Source organism: Rhinoderma darwinii, chromosome 5 (assembly GCF_050947455.1).
Source record: "Rhinoderma darwinii isolate aRhiDar2 chromosome 5, aRhiDar2.hap1, whole genome shotgun sequence".
NCBI lineage: Eukaryota > Metazoa > Chordata > Amphibia > Anura > Rhinodermatidae > Rhinoderma > Rhinoderma darwinii.
Genome location: NC_134691.1, coordinates 222,297,256 through 222,313,008, shown reverse-complemented (window position 1 = coordinate 222,313,008; position 15,753 = coordinate 222,297,256).

Here is a 15,753-nt window from a genome sequence, read left to right as displayed (position 1 = left end):
CAGAAAAATCTGCCTAAAAATTCCTTCTGTAATTTTGAGTCAGATTTTCACATGCCTGCACGCCGTTTGCCGTATTTTTTGCTGCGTTTTTTGGCGGCGGACATTGAGCGCCGCAGACAAATTTCTCTGCCTCTTATTGTCAATGGGAGGTCAGAGACGTAAACGCACGGAGATAGGGGCAAGTCGCTTGTTCCCGTGAGCGGTTTTAGCTCGCTCGCTGGAAAAGACACATCCGTTTCCGTCTGTTTTTTTACAAGTTTTTCCGCGTCAAAAAGCATGCTGAAAAACTCAGTGAATTCCCCCTCAGGGTATGTGCACACACACTAATTACGGACGTAATTCGGCCTTTTTTGCCCCGAATTATGTCCGAAAAAAGCGCCTCAATAGCGCTGACAAACATCTACCCATTGAAAGCAATGGGCAGACGTTTGTCTGTTCACATGAGGCGTATTTTTACGCACCGCTGTCAAATAACGGCGCGTAAATAGACGCCCGCGCCAAAGAAGTGTCCTGTCACTTCTTGGGGCGTAATTGGAGCCGCTATTCATTGACTCCAATGAATAGCAGCGCCAATTACGTCCATAATGGACGCGACGTTCAAGCGCCTGCACATGCCGGTACGGCTGAAATTACGGGGATGTTTCTTCCTGAAAACATCCCCGTAATTTCAGCCGTTACGGACGCTGTCGTGTGAACATATCCTAACACATATACTGATGCCTGCCTGGCCCTGCCCTCTGCCAAGTTATAGAACTTCAAACTTCACACACATTACATTAAAGAAAGGGGTCCTCTGGGCATTTTATATTGATGGCCCATCCTTAGGATAGACCATCAATATCAGATCAGTGGGGGTCCGTGATTGATGGGACCATAGCGTTCGTCTGACTTTTCCCAGTTAACAAGCACAACACCATACACACACACGGGGCGACTGTGCCTGGGATCGCATTCAAGTGAACGGGACGGAGCTGCAATCCCAGGCGCAGCTGCTACCGATGTGTACGGCGTTGTGCCTGGTAAACACTGAAGAGGCCAAGGCGACGAGTTCTACGGCCCCTCCAAAAAAGCTGATCGGCGGGTGTTCTGGGAGTTGGACCCCCGCCGATCTAATATTGATAACCTATCATAAAGATAGACCATCAATAAGAAATGTCCAGAGGACCCCTTTAACACCCTAATGACATGCCACGTAAATGTACGTAGCAGCCATCATGGGGAAGTATGGAACGGGCTGAGCGCACCCATACTCAGCAGGTGTCAGCTGTATATTGCAGCCCAGTGTCGCAGTGTAGCTATAGAGGTCGCAGTAGTCACAATTGCGACCTGGCCCCGAAGGCATTGGGCCCGTTGCCCAAAGCGCCATGACTATTATAAATTACTATAGTAACCGGGGCCCTATGTAATAAACTACAAGGACCCCTGTTAGTATAGTAACAATATACTTACCCTCCTCGTTCCCGAGCGCAGCTTTGGTCCTGACGTCTTTTTCACATCTTGACGTCGCGGCGCTGGATGGCGTCAGGACCTTTGGTGCGCCCAGAGCCGAAGAGAAGGGTAAGTGAAACATTACTGTCTGCTGGGGCCCTGTATCTAAGCCTACCACATGTGTTACTAATGGGTTTTTTTTGTGTTTGTGATCTTTTTTTTTTACAGATTCGGTTGTTGGACTACGTCTGATTCGAGGACTACTTCGATAACGACTTTTTATTTTAAATAAAATGGTTAATGAGGGTCGTGTGTTTTTGTTTTATTTCAATAAAATATTTTTTCTATGTCTTTTTATTTTTTAAACATTTTATTTCTACCTCTTTAGTAATGGCCACTGGCTGAATGACAGTGTTCATTACTAAGGAGGGACTTAGTGTTAGCCAATGCAGAGGATAACACTAACCCCCATTATTACCCCGGTACCCACCGCCACCAGGGGTGCTGGGAAGAGCCAGGTATGATCCAGTACCTGACCATCTGTAGCGATGGTCGGGCACTGGGGCGGCCGCAGGTTGGCATTATTAGGCTGGGAAAGGCCAAATACAGTGGCCCTTCACACCCTGGTAATGCCAGGCTGCTGCTGCTATGTTGTATCTGGCTGGTTATGAAAATGGGGGGGGGACCCCACGTCATTTTTTTTTTTTAAATGGTAAAAAATCCCCCGCACAACCCCCCCACCCCCCATTTTTCATAACCAGCCAGATAGAACACAGCAGCAGCAGCCTGGCCTTACCAGGGTGGGAAGTGCCAATATGGTTGGCCTTTCCCAGCCTAATAATATCAGCCTGCTGCCGGCCCAGTGCCCGACCACCACTACAGATGGTCGGGTACTGGATCGTACCCGGCTCTTCCCGGCACACCTGGTGGCAGACGGTACCTGAGTAATAATGGTGGTTAGTGTTGGCCTCTGCACGGCTAACATTAAGCCCCGCCCTTAGCAATGGATGCTGTCAATCAGCCGGCGGGCATCAGTAAGGTGGTAGTAATAAAGTTTAAAAAAATGCAAGGACATAGAAAAAATATTTTATTGAAATAAAAAAAAAACACCACACAACCCTTGTTAACCATTTTATTGAGAATAAAAAGAACTCCGTCATTGACGTAGTGCGAAAATCGAACCTGTAAAAAAAATAAAAAAAGCAAAAAAATTTTGTAACACATAAAAAAGCAAAGCAATTATTAACTTAGATTTCCTGCACTGGAGCCGCAATGTCAGTGAGCTGAGTCCTATACTGACTGCTGTGCTGTGTATCTAATCCCATCATGTGTGATACTGTCTGTTGAGTCTTATATCTAATCCTATCATGTGTGATATCGTCTGCCGAGCCATTGTATTTAATCCTATCCATAGCTATGTGGTTGTAGTGCTATAGATATGCTGCCTCATATATATATATATTCATATACACACACATTTTTTGGTGGATATGAATTGTGGCTATTGCCCCTGATGTTTTAAGACCTTAGTGACGCCCCCGGCTGCTAGTGCTGCATTGTTGGGTCACTTAGGAGACTTAGCGATGCAGCTGCAAGCTGCGGCCCGTCGGTCATAAGAAGTTGGGGGGGCCCAAGAAGGACTTTTGTATCAGGGCCTATGAGCCTTTACCTACGCCTTTGATACAGCAGACGCCTCACTGCAACGGGTAGAATCCAAGATCACTCTGATTCCGCGCGTTTAACCTCTTAGATGCTGCGGTCAATAGCAACCACGGCATGTAAGCCCTAAGAAAGAGAGGCCCCTCAGACCGCCCATCCGATGGTTATCATGGCAGCCTGGGGGCCTAATGAAGTCCCCCAGCCTGTCCTCTTTGTGCTCCTATTAAGCCCTTCCAGAGGCATGGCTTTATAAATAAATAAATATGTGTATCAGTTTGTTTGGTGCAACTTTGCAATTTCTTTTATAAAAAACGATTTTTACTTTTTGCGATACAGCTGCTTTGTATGCTGTATACAGAGCGGCTGTATCTTGCACTGAAGCCTGTATCCGTCAGGTCCGCGGCACTAACGCGTGCAGTGTCAGCGAGCCCTGTGTGTCTCTGATACGCAGGATCCACCTGTTATAGATCGTATCTAAGTTATGAACTTAGATGTGATCGATAACAGGTGGATCCTGCTTGACCCGCTAACACTGAACTCGTCAGTACCGCGGACATGACAGATAAAGGCTTCAATGCAACATACAGCTGCTCTGTATACAGGATACAAATCAGCTGTATCTCAAAATGTAAAAATCGTTTTTAATAAAAGAAATTGCAAAGTTGCACCAAACACACTGATAAATATTTTTATTTAAAAAAAACGCTTTCGAAGCTTTAGAGTATGTTCACACTACAGCGTCCGCAACGAACGAAATTACGGGGCTGTTTTCAGGAGAAAACAGCCCCGTCATTTCAGCCGTACCGGCATGTGCAGGCGCTTGAACGCCGCGTCCATTACGGCCGTAATTAGCGCTGCTATTCATTGGAGTCAATGAATAACGGCTCCAATTACGTCCCAAGAAGTGACATGACACTTCTTCTACGCGGGCGTCTATTTACGCGCCGTCATTTGACAGCGGCGCGTAAATATACGTCTTGTGTGAACAGACAAACGTCAGCCCATTGCTTTCAATGGGCAGATGTTTGTCAACGCATTCAAGCCGTAATTTCGGACGTAATTTGGCCGTGTGAACATACCCTAAATAGCCTTTAAGGAATGTATGGCATTTAGGTAGAGTCACATCCAAATGTGTAATTTAATGGTTCAACCTATGTGATCAATAGCTTATTGGCTGGGGTCACAACACTCAGACCTCTACTAAAAACCTTGCAAATTGACATCAGTGTCGAATGTGAGAAAAGTTATTTTATTCTTTAAATGTATTGTACATGTAGGAATGTATTGTTAGATATCTTATACGTGGGGAGTACAAATGAAGGACTAGTTTTGGTTGCATTGTGTAGGCATATCTCACTTTGAATTGGGTAAAGGGGTTATCTAGTCTCTTAAAAATGATAGTCTATCTGTAGGATAGACAATGAACATTAGATTGGTTGGAGACGGCTCTCAGCACCCCACAGCCTCTTCAATGTTTACATTGTTTTCATGCTGGTTCATACTTGCAAGCCTTGTACTTTTTATACCGGCATTGCAAGGTATTGAAGTGTTTGCCTATTATTATTGCTCCAGCCTGAAACCGATATAAACATTGAAGAGACTGCAGAATTTGTACAGGCGTCATGACTTAAAGGAACAGTGTCATCACAAATAATTTTTTTATATGTTAAAGATGTTAGTGCTTTAATAAAAACGTTTATTTTCATTTGTGTGTTTGTGTTTTACTGTTTCTTATTTTTTACACTTTTTCTTCCCTATGGGGGCTGCCATTTTTTGTTCCATTTCTGTGTGTGTCGATTAACGACACACACAGACATGGAACACGGCAGCCACAGTCCCATAGGGACTGCGAACGGCTCCCGTCCCATTGACTGCCGTGTACGGCGTCTGTGTGGGAACTGCGCATGCGCCGCTCCCACACAGTCCTATTCGAAATTGGCGCCGTCCGGCGCCATTTTCCTGTGGACCGGAAGTCGCGGCCGGACAGTAATATTACTACTTCCGGTCGCGGCTTCCGGACTTGTGCACATGGAACAGCGGCAGCAAAGGGAGCGGACGGGCCGGAGGGAGCCGCGGCGGCAGGAGCAGGTAAGAGATTTCAATGTATGTTCGTGTTTGTGTGTGTTTACTACTGTATGTAAACCTACTACACTGTGGGTTACCTCAAAAAATGGCGACACACAGTGTAGGAGGTTAAACCTTTCAAACCCCTAGTTTATCCCGGCACTAGCCAGGATAAAGGAGGGGGGGGGGATGCTGAGAGCTCACTAGAGCGAGGGCTTTTAACCCAATGTTGCAATGCTGCAATTTTGGGAACAGCTCCATCTAGTGACCAAAAATGGGTAGTATTATAAATTAGAAATAATTTATAATATTACATGGACTCGTGCAAAAAAATAAAAAAAATTTGAACAATGTTTAATCACCCACACACTAAATGTTTAATTTTTTTAAAAAAAACATGTTTTTCTGGCAACACATTCCCTTTAAAACACCTGATCTGTGGGGTTGCTGAGACGACTTCCACCCATCTAGGCAATTCATTTTGAAAGGCTGGATAACCCCTGTAAATATAAACTGTGGCTTTAGACTGTAAACTCCCACTGATTTAATAGATGCATTTATATATAGTGCTTTCTTTTTTCAGACAAGGTGCAAAGCCCACAGTTTCCCCTCACTATGTCAACTTATCACCATGTCAGTGGTGCTCAGAAACGTAAAAAGAGGAGGGAAGAGAATTTGAAGAGTCAAAAAATTCCTAAAATTAGTAGCTTCTTTTCATCCCCTAAAGCCATGGGTGAAAGCTCTAGTACCTCTACTACCATGGCATCAGCTGCAGAGGAGGCAAGTGCAGAAAGTTTTGCTCCTAATGTGAATGTTGCAGCAACCCAGGCGGAGGAGTGCGCCCCCTACAGCCAGTGTTTTGTGGATGAAACTACTTTAATAGGTGGAGAAAGTAGTGACAGTGAAATGAGCCTATTACAAGCCATCAACCCCACCTCAGATGAGGCAATGCAGACCACTGACCCTAGTGAAACTGCAAGCACATCTAGCAGCAATATTTTAGATTGGGGAACTGCTTCTCAAAAGGATGTCACTGATAGGGCGAATTATCCTATAACAATTACTGACCCAAATGTAAAAAGATTTATTATTTCCCAAGGCCCTTGCAGACCCCCTGGTCCATTTGTTAGAGATAATGATAAAGACAGAAGATGTTTTTCAGATAAATATTATGACCGAATCACACAAACAGGACTTAAAATCCCTGTCACGTGGCTGTGCTATTCCCCCAAACTGAATGCTGTGTATTGTGAACCATGCTGGCTTTTTGGGGATCGGATAAAGCAGGGTTTTGAACCAGCCTGGGCGAAAGGAATTAATAAGTGGAAGAGCTTAACAACAAAAATACAAATTCACGAGACCTCAAATGCGGACATTGAAGCCTGTATGGTATATGACCAAGGGAGGAAAAATGGGACTATAGATGAGGAAAATGAAAGGCAAATCAGGCAGGAAAAGAATTTTTGGAGGCAAGTTCTCCAAAGAATTGTAAATGTCACATTAACAATGTCAATGGCCAATCTACCATTTCGTGGCCACCGAGAGCATTTAGGGGAAATTAATAATGGGAATTTTCTCTCAATTATTCAGCTTCTGGCAGACTATGATCCCGTTCTGAAAGAACTGATTCAAATGCCACAAAGATCCATTAAATATCTGAGCCCAAAAATCCAAAATGAAATAATACAAATTCTTTCTGAAAAAGTACAGAAGGAAATAGTCTCAGAAATTCAACAGGCACAATTTTACTCCATCATCATGGATACGACTCAGGACATCTCAAAAGTTGATCAGCTAAGCCAGGTTTTCCGCTATGTTGCCATTGGCAGAGATGAGAACAGGAAAGCAACCAGTGTAAAAATACATGAAATGGTTCTGGGATTTCATGCTGTGAAAGATCAGAGTGCTGCAGGCATGGAAAATGATATCATTGCCTGTATAGAGAGCAAAGGCCTAACGTTAAATAAGTGTCGTGGCCAGGGGTACGATGGAGCTGCAACAATGAGTGGCATATACTCAGGAGTGCAGGCACGCATTTTAGAAAAAGAGCAAAATGCTGTTTATGTGCACTGTGCAGCACACAATCTTAACCTGGTATTGCAAGATGCAATGGCTAATATTAAAGAAATAGCACGTTTTTTTGATGTGGTGCAGAATTTGTATACTTTCTTTGCTGATAGTATAAAACGGTGGGAAATTCTTTGTTCATTCACAACTAAATCCAGCATGACATTGAAGAAGTTGTGCCCTACACGTTGGTCATCACGCTATGAATCCCTGCTTGCTTTACGTTTCCGTTTTATGGATGTTTTGCAAGCACTGTCAAAGATCATGGTTACCTCATCAAAACCAAAAGAAAGAGAAGAGGCTGGATCTATTAAACAAAAAATGGAGTCATTTAAATTTATATTTTTAGTTGTACTTCAAACTAAAATTTTGGAAAAGGTAAATGCAGTTTCAAAAGTTTTGCAAACAAAAAACACTGATTTGTCCAAGGCGTCAAGTTTAATTAAGAACGTTGCAGAGAGTCTTGGTCAATACAGGAATCAGTTTGAGGAAGCAAAACAAACCGCAGCGTCACTTTCACAACAGTGGGGCATTTCACCACAATTTGAAAAGAAACGGATCCCCAAAGTCAAGCGCCATTTTGATGAATTGGCAGTTGATGAGAGATTAAATGATGCTGAAAAACATTTTAAAGTTACAGTTTTTTTCCCATGTTTAGATATTATAACATCTCAGCTTCTAAACAGATTTAAGGGACTTTATCAGATTCTTGGTAGATTTAACGTAATTCAGCCTGCAATGCTTTCATCTGCATCTGATGATGATGTATACAAATCTGCATCAAATCTGCAAGAAGTCTATCAGGAGGATTTATCACCTACTTTTCCTGGGCAACTGCTTAGTTTTCGGTCTGCATTAGGTAAAGAGATTCAAAATGCATCCTCCGTCAGTGACCTCGCTCACCTCCTATTGGTAGACAACAGTGCCCTTTCATCTACACTGCCTGATGTGTGCGTAGCCTTGCTACTATTCTTAACATTACCTGTGACAGTAGCTAGTGCCGAAAGATCATTTTCCAAGCTAAAATTGATAAAAAACTACTTGAGGAGCAATATGTCAGAACAAAGGCTTTCTGGACTTGCAGTACTGAGCATTGAAAATGAGAGAGCTAGGAAACTAGACATAGACAGCATTGTGAACACCTTTGCCGAAGTCAAGGCACGCAGGCGTGCCTTGTAAGAAATGGTCTTCTGCGTAAGTGTAAAGTTCTTTGGGAGTTGGGGGGGTTTGGACTTTTAACAGTTGAACGGTTTCCTATTGAACTAACAAACAGTTTTACTAACACAGTTTCATGCATGTTTGATTTTAAGTAACACTCCTGAAGGAGCGTCACTTTATGCACAATGCCAGGGTTGAATAGATACAGTGGAACCTTTTGGAGACGACACTTAAAATAGTATTGAAAAGTAGTCTTTTAGGGGGTTGACTTTTTAAGGAAGATGGCCAGTATACGATGGAATTGAAAATCTGTCAGAAAAGGGATCTGGTCTAGATAAGGAGTTGGTCTACTCAAAAAAAGGTGGTCTTCTCAAAGAGGTGGTCTTTTGGAGAGGTTCCACAGTATATTCAGCCCTTAGCACTGGTACAGTAGTAGCAGCCTTAAAATACCAAACTTAGAATCGCAAACCTCAAATAAATGTTGTTTTTTTTTTCTAGGATGATCTATCTATCCTGTTACGATTCATTTCAAGTTCTGGTTTTGTTAATGTAAGTTTACAAATTGTTAATTCATTGTTATAACTAATACTGCAATCATTTTTGAAAAAAAAAAACAGAATAGCACATGCATACAGATTATTAACATTTACTCTTTTTTTAATTTTTTTAGACTTTAGTTGCTTTGTTTTGGCACTTGTGCATTTTAAAAGTTGGAAACCGTTACACATCTTTCAAGAGTTGAAAACAAGTTTTCTCTACTCCTTACAGTTCTAAGTAAGTTTTGTTGAATGACCTTTAAGTGAATGTTATACTGCTGTGTTAAAATACATTTTCATAGCTTATCTTTTTTGGCCTTTAGGTTGTACTTTTACACTTCAAAAGTTAGCAAGATCAGATGGAAACAAGTCTTTCATGTCCCAGTGCTTTCAGTTTCAGGTCAGTTTTTTTTTTTTTTAATTAACTATGAAATAACATAATTAAGTGATAAATGTTTTATAATATCAGTGCTGAACTGTTTGTTACATTATTTGTAACCCTGTAACTAAAAGCTTAATAAGAGTACACTTGCCACACAGAACTGATAAGTGTTCATTGTCGGGAAGGCGGGAGTTGTGGCGCCGTTGGTTACCGGGGGGGGGGGGGGACCCAGTCAAAAGTTTGCTATGGGGCCCAGTCTTCCCTAGTTACGCCCCTGGTCTGGGATCAGGATTTCTGACGGAGAAAGGGCACAGTCCAGGTACGAGTCAACCTGGTTGTTTAGGTGCTGGTGATGGTGGACATCCCTTTGGTGACTAGGATGTGTGTCAAGTCGGGGTAGTGGATGTAAAAATGTTGTCATCATATTTTCCAAACTGAATTGGCTGCTGCTGCCGCCTATTGCAGAGGTAGCTCTGCCAGAGGCGGTGGAACGATGAGACAGTGGGGAGCGGAGAGTGGCCCCCCCGGTCAGACATGCTTGCAGCAGGTGTTTGCCGTTTGAAAGCCGTGACAAGCTGGCTGCATAGCTTCTCTCGATAATAAGCCAATTTTGCCTCCCTCTCGGAAGGCGCAAAAAACTCCCCCATTCTGGCTTTATACCGAGGGTCTAAAAATGTGGCTATCCAGTACTCATCTCTTTGCTTCATGCTAACAATACGACAGTCAGCGCGCAAGTAACGTAGCATACAGCTCGCCATCCTGGCCAGCGTTTCAGAGGGCCCGGTTGGTTCCATCTCCGCCCCATACTGCCATGGTTGTCCATCATCAAGGTCCTCGTCAGACTCGTCATCGTCATCACTGTCATGTTGTGCGGCTGCCTCATCCCCTATCCCTTCCTGTGATTCCATCTCCAAATCCAGCTCCTCTTCAGGTCCTGTTTCCTCATCCTCATCCTCCTCCTCAACATCCATAGCCAGATGTGATCCTTCCTCCATCCTTTGCTGAATCATCGCTGTGAGCGTTTGCAGTGGCGGATCCCCATATGGGCGTTTTGGGGGGCGGTCGCCCGGGGCCCAAGGCTTGCAGGGGGCCCATAGCTTCCCACACCGCACACAAGTGGAAAAAAAACTCTCCAGGGCTGCTGCCGGCCGCATTCTAGTGATCATCGGTCCCACGTGCTGATGAAGAGGTGGGGGGAATGTGCAGGGGGACTCAATTGCGGCCAGGGAACAGGGGCACAGCACATCAGCTGTAGAGAGCAGACTGTCAGAGATTGTGATGGGCAGGTGCTGGAGTCTCCCTGACAGTCTGCTCCTCTGTGTAGCTGTACACTGTCCCTCCTGTCTAAACCTCCAGCAGCTGCCTGATAGAGGGTGAAGGACCTGTGGTGACGTCACAGTTACATGATTAAGGTCCTGGAGGCTGCCAGAGAGAAGCACCGCAGAGGAAGAGACTGGTAAGTAAGTGTGTGTGTGTGTGTGTGTGTGTGTGTGTGTGTGTGTTAATGTAAGTCTATATAGTGTGTGCTGTGTATATAGTGTCTATAATGTAAGTCTATGTAGTGTGTGTGTGTCATAATGTAAGTCTATATAGTGTGTGCTGTGTATATAGTGTGTGCTGTGTATATAGTGTGTGCTGTGTATATAGTGTATATAGTGTGTGCTGTGTATATAGTGTGTGCTGTGTATATAGTGTATATAGTGTGTGCTGTGTATATAGTGTGTGCTGTGTTTATAGTGTCTACAATGTAAGTCTATATAGTGTGTGCGTGTAGTGTGTGTGGTTTGAATATATAGTGTTTGGTGTTAGTGTGAATTGTATATAGGGTGTTTAATCTCACATTTTTTGTGTGCAAAATAATTTCCCACCCATAGAGCCCTCTGCAGTAAGACAGATGCTCAGAACCCCCCCCCCCCCCCTGCAGTATAATCTCCCCCATGGAGCCCTCAGTAGAGCGTTTGATTGACTGTTCAGGGTTCTATAGGGGAATAACTCCTTCCCCCCCCCCCAGAGCCATAAGTGCGGATTTACACGAACGTGTAATACGTCCGTGCAACGCGCGTGCTTTTCACGCGTGTCGCACGGACCTATGCAAGTATATGGGGCAGTGTAGACTGTCAGTGATTTTTGCGCAGCGTGTGTCCGCTGTGTAAAACTGACAACATGTCCTATATTTCTGCGTTTTTTGCGCATCACGCACCCATTGAAGTCAATGGGTGCGTGAAAATCACGCATGCCACACGGAGGCACCTCCGTGGGACGTGCGTGATTTGCTCAACAGCAGTATAACTATGATTGCAAAGAGAAAAGCACCAGGTGCTTTTCTGTTTACAAACATACAAACAGAGTGTCATAATGATGGCGGGTGCGCGAAAGGCACGCAGCCGCGCATCATATGGTGATGACACACGGAGCTGTTAAGTGCCTTTTACACGCGCAAAACGCCGCATTTTTTGCGTGCGCAAAACGCACACGCTCGTGTAAATCCGCCCTAAGTGTCAGACATTAATGTATGGGCCTGGGTCTTAATTTGCTTAGGGGTCTGGGGTATAAGACAATTTATGGTGTTTATTTCTGAATTTTTATGTTGCTATAGACGCAGAAAATGGCTACAGAATCAAGGGGAAAAGATTTCTCATCAGGAAACTCTGCAGTCATCAGGAGAAGTCGCCATAACGGTCTGTGTCAGATGGAGAAAAAAAGAGAACGACCCATCAGTGAAGACATCACCTGTGAGTCATTGCATTTATCTGTCACCTCTCCTGACATGTCTGTTATCGGAAATCCTTGTATTCCACAAAGTCTTTGTGTACCCAGGACTAATAGACAAATGCGTGTTACCATTCCCCTTGTCAGGAGGATGTGTCCCTACACAGTGTGATACTGTCAGCGATGGTTGGAGACTGTCAGTGTGTAGGGACACAGCCCTTTGACAAGGGGAATCGTAGCACTCATTTGTCAATGCTCACACAGAAAGGTGGTGTTTAATATAGACATGACGTGGCAGGGCGGTGGTGGAGAAGGGGGCCCAAGCTTGTGGAACAGCCCAGGGCCCATGGTTTACTTAATCCGCCACTGAGCGTTTGCTCCAGAATGAATATCAGCGGCATAACATCGTTCATTCCGCTAGCGTCACGGCTCACAAATCGTGTGGCCTCTTCAAAGGGCCTCAAAACGCGACATGCGTCTCTAACCAGCTGCCAGTGCCTGAGCTCGAAATTACACTGGCTCCAAACGCTGCCCGTCTGCTGCATCAGGAAATCATTCACGGCTTTCCGCTGTTCGTACAGACGGTCCAACATGTGCAGGGTGGAATTCCAGCGTGTTGGAACGTCGCAAATCAGGCTGTGTTCTGGGAGATTATTTTGACGCTGCAAGTCCAGGAGGGCGTGCTTAAATGCATACGAACGTCTAAAGCGAACGCAAACCCTCCTGGACATGGCCAGCACACCCTTCAAACCAACATATGACTTTAAGAAGCGTGTTATGACCAGATTGATCACATGTGCCATGCAAGGAGCGTGTGTCAGGTGACCTAGACACAGTGCAGCCACAACGTTCTTCCCGTTATCAGAGACAACATTGCCCAGTGTGAGTTTCAGAGGAGACAGCCAGCGTGCGATTTCCTCCTTGATGCACAGCAGCAGCTCCTGCCCTGTGTGGATTTTCTCGCCCAGGCTCAGCAGGTGTAAGACAGCGTTGTGGCGCTTCACCTTGCACCTATGAAAAGAAAAGGGAGGAGGAGTGGAAGATACGCTGTGTCCTGTCAGGGACGGGAAGACCTCCATTGAGGAGGGCAAGGAGGAGGAGTAGGAGGAGGAGGAGGATGGTAGGCGCCTGGTGTCCGGAGTTGAACCATAAAGATACAAGCGTGGAGGTGGTAATGCCTGGCATTGCTGCGGTGGTGCATCGGACTGCAAAATATTGACCCAGTGGGCCGTGAAAGACATGTACTGTCCCTGCCCATAGTTGCTGCTCCACGTGTCGACGGTGGCATGTACCCTGCTGCACACGGATAATTGCAAGGACTGGCCCACCTTTTCCTCCACGTGCTTGTGCAAGGCAGGGACAGCTGTTTTGGAGAAGTAATGGTGGCTAGGTATTCGCCACCTAGGCTGAGCGCACGCCATCAATTGATTGAAGCCGGCGGAGTCGACCAGGTGGTACGGCAGCGACTGCACCACCAACAACTTAGCCAGGTGTGAATTAAGCCGCACGACAAGTGGATGACTGGGTATATATTGTTGCTTATTGGACAACGATTCCGTAATGGATAACTGACGGGACGCAGGAGGAGCACTAGATGACAGTGATGATGATGACAACGAGATGGTGAATAAGGCCTGGCTACTACTTAGATGACAGGGACTTGGAGCAGCAGCAGCGGCAGAGGGGTCTTCATTAGATGTACATGATGGTGGGGCATGTCGGTTGTCCCACATGGCCTTGTGATGCCGCTCCATGTGTTTACGTAGAGCGGTAGTTCCTACATTGCCCTGCCCACTCCTTACTTTCTGCTTGCAGATACGGCACTGTGCCATGTTTTCGTCCTCCGGGAAGGTACAGAAAAATTGCCACACGGCAGAGTACCGTAAAGAGGTAGTACCACGTCCACCACTACCACCACCCAAGCTTGCCCCTTGTCTGGCAGGCTTTTTTCGGGAGCCTAGACTAGTAGCAGCAGTGTCGCCGTCACCGGCTCCTGAGCTGACCCTACCGCTGCAACGTTTTGCAGATTTACTTCTGCCCCAACCTCGGGTTGGCTGTTTATCACTGCCAGTGCCGCCACTACTACCCTCCTCCTCTGACGCCGTCATCACCTCGTCACCTGGTTCCCACGTCCTGCCTAAAACAACATCATCATCATAACCCTCCTCATCATCCCCGCCACTTCTGTCACTGTGTTGTGAATGTGATGTGACATCATGGCGGGCTCCATGCCCCCCCTCATTACTGCGTCTACCACCACGGCTACCAGCAACACCCCCACTACCACAGCTATGTGTCTTGGACACCGCTTCCACCTCCACCGCCGCAACACACTTCGTTGGCTGACTCGCGGAAAACAAATCATCATCACTATGTTGTTCAGTATCTTCCTTCGCACCCGAGGAGATGTCGCTTAGGACTCTCAGGAAAGATGGCTTCCCGCTAGGAAAGGGGAGTGAAGACATAGATGATGGAATGGAAACGCTAGAAATACCCATATTACTACTGTCACTGTGCCAAGGAACTGTAGAGGATCTGGAATCCAACGAAACCTGGCTTGAAGCCAGATTGTCAGAGTCTTCCTGCTGAGATGACCGCGAGCAAGCCAACCAGTCCACAATGGCCGTATTGTCTAAAATAACCCGCCCACCGGAGGAGATGGACAAGTCTGGCTTGCTGATACTGCTACTACTACTACCAGCAGGCACATGGCTGCTGCTACTAGTAGAACTGGGCACATGTCTTGTGCCACAAATGCTGGTACTGGGTCTGGCACCAACAGATCCAACATTTGGACTGGAAGAGGACATGGCATGGGTGTTTTTTCCTCTACCCCATCCTTTCACAACCTTTTTTTTACCAGACATTTCACTGCTGGAGTGCAGCAGGTTGAATAAAAACCCCTTCCTCTACTAGAGGAATGAGGCCCTTATAAAATATTAATTGGACTAACTGAAAATGAGTGACTGTGAATAGGTGGCAGTCAGTGTATGCTGTGACTTGTATAATAGCACCAAAGGCACCGGCTGTACTTAATTAGCATGTTGAATTAAACCCTTAGACAGAAATGAGGCCCTTTAAAATTGTTATTCGGACTGGCGGAAAATCAGTGACTAGTTAGGTGCCAGTCAGTCGGGGAATGCTGGGCATTGTAGTACTACAAAGGCTGCCTGTATTGCAAGTTGGATGTTAACCCATGCAACGGGGATGAGACCCTTCTAAAAGCTTATTCACACACTGGCTTGGCAAATGGCAATGAATGAGAATTTCTATCAGCTACTGTGCACTCAGGGAATGCTGGGCGTTGTAGTACTACAACTGCCTGCCTGTATTGCAAGTTGGATGTTAACCCATGCAACGGGGATGAGCCCCTTCTAAAAGCTTATTCACACACTGGCTTGGCAAATGGCAATGAATGAGAATTTCTATCAGCCACTGTGCACTCAGGGAATGCTGGGCGTTATAGTACTACAGCTGCCTTCCTGTATTGCAAGTTGGATGTTAACCCATGCAACGGGGATGAGCCCCTTATAAAAGCTTATTCACACACTGGCTTGGCAAATGGCAATGAATGAGAATTTCTATCAGCCACTGTGCACTCAGGGAATGCTGGGCGTTGTAGTACTACAGCTGCCTGCCTGGATTGCAAGTTGAATATTAACCCATGCAACGGGGATGAGCCCCTTCTAAAAGCTTATTCACACACTGGCTTGGCAAATGGCAATGAATGAGAATTTCTATCAGCCACTG